The 8,218-nt window shown below is 57.5% G+C and overlaps 1 protein-coding gene across 10 annotated transcripts in view; it reads left to right on the top strand.

The window, feature by feature from the left end:
* Positions 1-3,554: 3,554 nt before the first annotated feature.
* PKNOX2 (PBX/knotted 1 homeobox 2) overlaps positions 3,555-8,218 on the top strand; it is an 88,140-nt gene continuing 83,476 nt past the window's right edge. For 5 of the 10 annotated variants that reach the window (XM_083808227.1, XM_083808226.1, XM_083808229.1 and 2 more), the window contains exons 1-2: positions 4,704-4,802; positions 7,138-7,280. The gene's annotated coding sequence lies outside the window, so the exon portion shown is untranslated. Of the gene's footprint in view, positions 4,042-4,692; positions 4,803-7,137; positions 7,281-8,218 lie in introns of those variants that run through there. The other 5 variants (XM_083808231.1, XM_083808230.1, XM_083808223.1 and 2 more) reach the window with 4 other exon arrangements.

The raw sequence follows: 8,218 nt of genomic DNA, 5'->3' as shown, positions 1-8,218 counted from the left end.
TCCCTCCTTCCGTCCTTGCTCCCAGACCCCCTTGCCTTAGCCGGGCTGTTCCCGCAAGCACGAGACGGTGGAACCATCAACACCTGAAACTCCCCACATTTAACTTGAAGTGGCTCATCATCATTAGTTCTTTTAGTATTCCTCATAACAGCATTAATCATGGGCCACTCATTAGACTTTAATGCACCTGTAATATGTTAATCCATAGTAATTCAATCGCAGTTTGGCATTAGGTGACGTCTGCTTGTTGGGGTCCATTTGCAACACCGTGCTTTCCACCTGGTTTGTCAGCCAGCGACCAGGCACTTTGGCTGTACCTTCTATCTCCCAAAATTAAATCCTGGCTTTTCACAACCCTCGGGTTCAAAGCAGTGACACGGTGCTTGGCCAGCTCATAGCCGTGTCCCACCACGCATGGGCTACCCAAGGATGGAGGTCACCCACTTCTTGGGGACAGCAGGCATTTCTCCTCCCCTCCTACCTGCGATTGTATTGCTGATGGATGGCAAAACAACCATCAAGAAAAAGTAAATAAATCGTTTTTGCCACACTGTGACTCCTTCCAAAAACACACACTGGCTTCCCCATGTTCTCCAAGCACATCATTTTGTTTCAGCCCGGGGGTTTCGCACTTGGACCCAGAGGAAACACGTGGTGCTTTGGTTTTCTCAGATCCATCTGTGAGTCTCTGGGATAACTCCAGCAGCCAAGGTATGCAGCATTTAGGTGGTATTTAGCATACTTTTGCGTAACCTGTGCAAAAAATTAGAAGGTGGCTCATCAAGTGGCCACTCATTATTCCGGTGCGAAGGTGCATGGTCACAGGGGGCTGGGGGGGGCTGTAAAAAAGCAGATTCCAATCCCTGCAAACTTTTGTGGATATAATTTCAGGAGAGATCAAAAATGATACTAACCTAAGGATGTAAAGCTACTCAAAATTCAAAGTTTATAGTCCATCTGTCTCTTTGCTTCAGGGAGCCTGTATTAAATTTATTGCTAAATAAAACAAATAAGCCTAGCAAAAGTCAGCACTGAAATCTGCATACTCAGTTGAGAATTAACAGAAGTCTCTTGCTATGATGGCTGCTTCTCAATTTGCATCTTTAAGGAGTTGTGACCAGTGCATCTCTCGCGCCGCACCGCATCGCTGCCCCGGTGCAGAGGGACGCGGGTGGCGGTGAGCTCCCGCCACGGGCCAAACCCAGCCGAGGCGGGGAGGGACCCTGAAACACAGCCAAAAAAACCCTCAGGCTGAGCTAAAATCTGCCAGGCTGCGGCAATGCAAAGCTGGCTGTGGCGTTGCGTGGAGGGGAACCGCGGCCAGGCAGCCAGGAGACCCCGAAGGAGCAGCGAGACTTTATTACGGCTTGAAATTAAACATTAAAAAGGAGCAAGTTGGCAGTGGGGATTTTCTAATAAAAATGATCTCGCCTGCCATTTATCCAGCACTTTCATCCGGAAGGACCCCAAAGTGCTTTCCCAGCTTGACGAGACATCATTAACCCCCGGCCGGCTGGTGCAGGAGCAGGCACGGCGGCCGTTTGAAGCCATTCCTCTTCCTTGTGCCTAGGGGTTATTGATAAAGCTCTTCCTTCTATCCCCCGTGCACTTATCTATTAGTAGCTGTCAGGTTGGAGCAGCCGTATGTTCCGTTAGGAGGCTATTTAAAATGCACCGCGGCTTCTCGTGGTTTGTTTTTCTGCAGCAAACAATGCTGCTGCGTTGGTGCTGTAAATCTTTTTGGTTTACTCTCCCCATATTCCCAGGAAAATCATGAACGGAGATAAAGATAACGTAGTTAAGATGAGTGCTTATTCAGCGGGGAGCTTAAGTATCGCAAACGGAGGGAGATCAGTCTTAACAAAAATCCTCCATGAGCTGAGGTCTGAAAACAGGTGAAAGTTGGGGAATCCCTTCATTTCAACTTGGATAGCGCTGTACAAGAATCGGTTCTGTCCGTGTTCCTGGCAGCACGTTGGTTTTAAGGCTGCACCAGACAGCGATGATTTTTTTCCCCCTTTTCGTGAAACACATAACTGGAGAGAGTTTGGAGAGATGTGGGAAAGTGTGTGTGTCCTGAACGCCTGCATCTCAGAAACCCAGCACAAACCCGGGGAGCTGGGAGGCGGGCAGCACACGGGCAGGGAGCTGGGAGCAGCACCTGCTGTGCAGTGGGGGCTGCGCTCTCCGTCGGGCTCCCTTCAGAGCATCCTTTTACTTATGAATGGGTTTTTGAGCATCCTTTATCTCGCAAGCAGCTTGGCTTGCCCCTGTGCTCAGGAAGCAAGCTTGCAATTTGGGGATGCTCTCGTGTCTCCTTACCCCCCTGCCACACATTACCGGGCTCATCATCAAAACTCGTGTTGTTTTTAACATCTATTGTTTAATAATTTACCCTGCTTTTCTCTTATATATATTTCAGAAGGTTTCAGCAGAGAGCCGTACGCATTCATTTCCCATAGCATCCTGTCACAGTTTTCTTTGAGAAATTCAACACCAGCCCTAATGTAATCTTGGAGAGAGAATTGAATTATTTATGGCGGAGTAGTCAAATGACTGAGAGTAAAATGCTATACTTGGTGTAATTTGTTTTCTCCTGAAGCCAGTTATGTAAAAATGTAAATATTACAAGTTATCTATGTCACTGCTCTTGCCAAATGTTTAATATTTTAGTAAACTTGCTCCAAGTACTCTTGCCACTTTGCAGAAGGAACTTGGTGTGCTCGAATAAGTGCTGATTAGTTTGCTCTAATTGCATATTTACAGCTTCAAGTGCACAAAACACAGCCTCAGTGCGGGTACATGGCACAACCTCCCCACTTAGGGTGTCAAAAGAGGGTTTAATTTCAGGGAGGTTTCCACCCCCTGGTGTGGGATGGGGATGGGGAATAAGGCATTTGATCAAGGGTTTTGTGTTTCAGGGGGTTTGGGCTCCTTTTCCAGTAGCAGCAGCATCAGCCTGTGGCGGGGAAGGTGCCTCTGGGTGTATTTGATAAAAAGCTGATGGAAATTTGGGTGGAGGAGAAAAGATCTGGGCTGAGAGCTGGAGAGATGCTGGAGCAGCAGGGAGAAGCGGGGTGCTACCCAGCTTGACATCCCGGCAGGGATGCTGCTGCATATCCCTGTTCTCACCAGGCAAATCTGTGGGTCCCACTGACAACAAGATCAGGGGTGACCTGGTACAGCAGAGAGGCGCTTTCTTAGGGAAAAAAATTAAAAGTTTGAGCACAGGCGCCATTTGATTTACGGGCAAAAAACACGGCAAGACCCAGTGGCTGGAGGTTGAAGCTAAGCCAATTCAAATGGGAAATCAGGCGGGGTTTTTAGCAGGGATGATAATTAACCTCCGGCAAAACTCTCCGGGGAAGATGTGGCTTTTGCATTTGCAGAGGAGAAATCTAGGCCTGGCCACGTTCCTGGAGGTTGCTGTAGCTCAGCAAAATAAAACCAAACCCTCTGCACCCCCGTGGGATGCTCGTGGTGAGTTGCTGATGGCATCAGAAGAAACGTGTCAGGAGCAGCAAATAACCCTGAAATATTGGGCAGTCGGTGAAGGGGCTTAAGAGATGCACAGAGGGGAGCTGCTGGGGAGGAGGGGGGGTCTGGAGGACCACAGGGGTGGGAGGACAGGCATGATGCCGAAAATGCGGGATGGCTTTAATTGCCTTTGCTACGCATCCATTTTGTGCCTGCTTTTCATCTCTGTCTGGCAAAATAAGACACGAGCGTGGTGATCCTGCAGCCCTCTGATACCTAACGAGTGCTTTATGTCCTCCCCTGCGCATCTATCCCGCTCAAATCAGGGTCTCCAAAGACCGAAATATTTTTCGCCTGGCCCTGAATCTGGCTGAAACAAGGGAGGACTGAAGACAGCTTTATGGCTCCTCGTCGTGGATGGCTCTCGCGGAATAGCAATGAGGGCGGGAAGAGCATCCAGCTCTGATTTACGCAGCGCGCGGAGGTCTCCGTTGTATTCCGGGCCCAGAACAGCACGAACTGGTTATAAATCACGGCCCCAGCGCCCGCACGGCCGTACCCACGGTGAGCGGGGCGAGGGGGATGCGCGCTGGGGTGGCAGCCGTCGCAGCGGCACGCGGCGCTTCGGGAAGAGCTCGTGACGGCTGATGTCCCGTGGGTGTCGCGCGGGGCGCAGGGTGCGCAGCCGGCCCCTCGCTGACCCCTGCGCTCCGCTAGCTTTGGGTTCCCCGCAGCTGGCCCCACAGCTGGCGCCCCCAGACTGTGCCGGGCGCTCCCCGGGGAGGCTGCGGCCGGCGGGGCCTGGCTCCTGCCTCCTGCGGGCCTTCGGGGCCCCGCGGCGCCCCGGTGCCGTCTTCGGGGTAATGTGGGGCCGTGCCGGGCCGTTGCGACGAGCCTAGAGCCAAATAGCCAGGCTATTGCTTGCTTTGGGGCAAAACCCACCGGTTTTGGTTCAGGGCTGGGCGCGGGGGCTGCGGGGCCTCGCGTGAGGAACCCGGGGCCAACGCACGGGCAGGGACGGGAACTCCCGTGAGGGGGGACCGCGGGGGGGGGGGCGGGGCTGCGGGGGGGGGGGGGGGGGGGCGCGTGGCGAGGAGAGGGGGCGTGGCTTCGGGGGGCGTGGCCTAGCGAGGGGCGTGGCCTAGCGAGAGGGGCGTGGCCTGCCGGGGGCGGGGCGGGGGCGGGGCTCGGCGCGGCGGGGGGCGGGGCGCGGCGGGGCGGGGCGGCGGGGCGGGGGCGGCGCGGCGCGGCGGCGGGGCCGGGCCGGCGGCGAGCGGCGGCCGCGCTGTCAGGCCGGTGTCAGTGTGATGAAGATTGGCGGGCAGGTAGGCTGTCATTCACCGGCGGGCCGCCGCGCGGGGGCGGGCGGAGCCGAGCCGAGCGGCGCGGACAAAGCGGCCCCGGGCGCCGGGGCACGTGCGGCGGCGGCGGGCATCTCCTCCGCTCCCCCCCCCCCCCCACCTCCCTCCGGTGCGGGAAGTAACTTGCCGTTCCGCAGCGGTGCCTCGCGCCGCCCCCCCCGCCCCTAGCCCCCCCCCCCGCCCCCGTTCCCCTCCTCCCCTCCCGGTGCACGGCTCGCAGCGGCGGTGCGTGGCCGCCGTGCAACGCCGCGGAGCGCCGCGGGGGCCGCGAGCAGCGGGGGCACCGGCACGCCTCGCACCCGGTCGCCGTCACCCCCCCGTGCTCTCCCCCCCCGCCCCCCCATCCCCGGTCGGCCGCCGCCGTGCCTCCGGGAGGCTGCGCTTCGCCCCGGCCCTTGCGATGCTCTGCAGCCCTCCGGCCGGCCGCGGTGCTCCCGGTTCCCCCGGGGGGTTGCGGTGTCCTTGGGCGGGGGGGGGGGGTCCGGTGTCCTCCCCCCCCGCACTCCGGCGGCTGCGCTTCCCCCGGCCGGTTGCGGTGCCCGGGGGGGTCGCGGTGCCCCCCCGGCCCGTGGCAGTTCCTGCCGGGGGTTGCGATCCGCCCCCCGTCGCGGCCCCCCCGCCCCCGCGGTCCGGTTGCGGTGTGAAGCTGCCCCCGCAGGCAGGGCACCCCGGCGGCCGGAGCCCCCTCGCCCGGAGGCGCCCCCTCACCTCGGGGAGCCCCCGCGGAGCCCCCGGGGCCGGGGGGGGCCGTGCCACCCTGCGGGGCCGAGCCCCCGCAGCATCGCGCCGCCGGCGTCAAACCCGCCTGGCGCGAGCGGACCCCACGAGCCCGCAGGCCCTGGGTCGAAGGGCAAAAGCGGCGTTTTTGCAGCTTTTTGCCTTTTTTTTTTTATTATTATTTTTTACCCCCCCCGCCCCCACCCCCCGCGCACGCACGCTCGCGTCCCCAGGGGGCCCCAGAAGTTTGGGGCACCCCCGCCAGCTCCGCTCTTTGTTCGGGCTCCGGCCGCGGCCCTCCGGCCTCCCTCCGCACCTCGCCGCCGGCCTCGCGGCAAACGCCTCCCTCCCGCGGGGAGCCCTCGGCCCGGCGGGGTGTTTGCGAGCCCAAGGTGGGGAGGTGAGGTTAGGGCCCTCGCCACCGGCGGTTGTTTTTGGCCGGGGTGCGGGGGCAGCTGGCTGGGAACGGCTCCTCTCCGGCTTTTTAATGGGTTTCCCTCCCCGGGGAAAGCTCTCGCACGACCCGACGCCAGCTTCGGCGAAACTTTCCCTGCTCCGTGCTCCTAAGCGTGCCTTCACACGTCTCGGGTCTCGTTTCTCGTCCCTTTCAAACCAAACAGAAAAAAGCCCTGCCCGGGACCCCCCGGCCGCTCCGGGGCTGTTTGCGGCTCCCGGGCTCAGCCGCGGTGGTTTGGGCAAGGAGCGAAACAGCGCCCGGGGCAGGGGCGCGTGGCAGCCCTGCGGAGCAGATGGGCGAGAACGTCGGCATTCCCCCTTATTTTCCTCCCCCCCCCTCCCCCCCCATTTGTTTAAGTCCTCCTGCTGAGATTCCTTTATTATTTAGGGGCAAAAGTTAATTGATCAAACCTAATTACGGGTGAGATTAATCCGGGAGCTGGTGCCCACAAGCATCAGCATCGGTTGCGGAAGGAGCCACCGTCGACTAGCCAGATTCTGTCCAATTTTGCACCTGAAACAGCCTTCCTCCAGCTTTGCCGTCCCCTGGAGCCCCCACTCCCTTTACCATCAGCCCCCACCAGCACACAGTGTCTTTTGGCCGGGAGTGGGTGGGAATGCCCCAAACACTCAGGAAAATTAGGAGGAAGCTGGGAACCGCGTGCCCGAAGCCGCTCGCGTGTTTCCTTTGAGCTCCCTCCTTCCCTGCGCGTTTGGGGGAGCAGCACCATGGGCACGCGTCCCCTGCGTTTATGGTCACAGCAATGCTGGGGACCGATGGCGAGTGTGGCCAGGTTGCAACTGGGAGGATGCTCGACATCCCCACTGGGCTTGCAATAAACTTTTTAGCTGCTTAAATGCAGCTCCCTACTTCATTTTTATTTTTTTTATTTTTTTTATTTTTCCCCCAGGAAGGGAGATAAAGGAAAATCCCCACTTTTTTTTAAGGAAATGCAGAAAAGTCGACGCGGGTAGGACCTGCATTCTGGGTGATGCCCATCGATGCCCACTGCTCCGCTTCACCTCAGGAAAATGCATCTATTTTAACATTACCAAGTTTGGAACCGCTAACGCTAACAGGACCTCCTGGTGTAGCTTTTCTTTTTTTTTTTTTTTGCCTTTCCAGGGAACTTTCTAATGGCTAAATGGTTTCTTCGGGTTGATCGACCACCAGAAAGCTGCTGCTTGCCTTCACCTCCCATTCCTGCTCCGGGAAGCCTCCAGGACGGGTCCGTAAGTCCCCGAGCGATGGCTGATACTCCAGCGTAGGTGAGCAGCGGCGCGGTAGGCTGCACGTGGGGACGTATCGCAGTGTGCTGGGCTGTGCTCCCCAGCTATTCTCCTCCCTGCCCTACAACACCCTGGTGGCTGCACTGGCTAAAAATAGTTTTTAAAAGACAGGATCGTACATCTGGGTGCTGGCGGGCAGGTTGGAAGAGTTGCACAACGGCAGGCAGAGAGCCTGGGGTAAAAATAGGAGGAGCTCAAACTTGTGCTGGAAGGGGAGACACTCATTTAAAATATCAAATTTGAGTTTCTTGAGGCTGAGCATTCTTTCCCCTTTCTCCTGGCTCTGGATGAGACGCATCTTCCACGAGGTCTTTCTTTTTTTTCCCCTTGCAGAAATACCAAACATGAACAACGAAATGCATTTTCCTAAAGTTTCCCGAAGTCTGGCATGGCAAAAAGCAAAATATTGTTGGGTTTTGGGGGGAGAACCAGCTTGGCATCACAGGCGTTGTCTGAATGGTGGCTGGGGACCACGCGGAGGTGAAGGCACCGCTCCCTGCCATCCACTCGCCCTCTCTCGGTCTAATTCCTGCTCTTTCGGTGGTGATGGGATAAGGCGCTGGATCCAGGCGTGCTGCCTGCAGAGCTGAGCGCTGGCGTGGTGTGGTATTAATGATATCTCAGCTGCGAGGGGCTTCTTCCAGACAGCCACTGCTAACTCCTGGCAGCTTAACCCAAGCAGAAACCGTGTGTGTTTTTAATGGTTTGGGGTTAAACTCTCGGGGTTGGAGTTAATTTCATGCGTGCTGTTGAGTGACTCCATTCCGGAGCAGTTTTGCAAACAGCCTTCACCGAGCTGCTGGTCGTAACGATCGCTAGGCTGACCGCGGGAAGCTTTTACGGAGAGGACTAAATACGGAGCAGCTTTACCCCTAATGAGAATTGGAATTGGAATCCTGTTAGGAACAAATGCCCGT

The sequence above is a fragment of the Anser anser genome (assembly GCF_964211835.1).
Source record: "Anser anser genome assembly, chromosome: 22".
Classification (NCBI taxonomy): domain Eukaryota; kingdom Metazoa; phylum Chordata; class Aves; order Anseriformes; family Anatidae; genus Anser; species Anser anser.
This window is presented reverse-complemented; position numbering and strand designations above follow the sequence as displayed.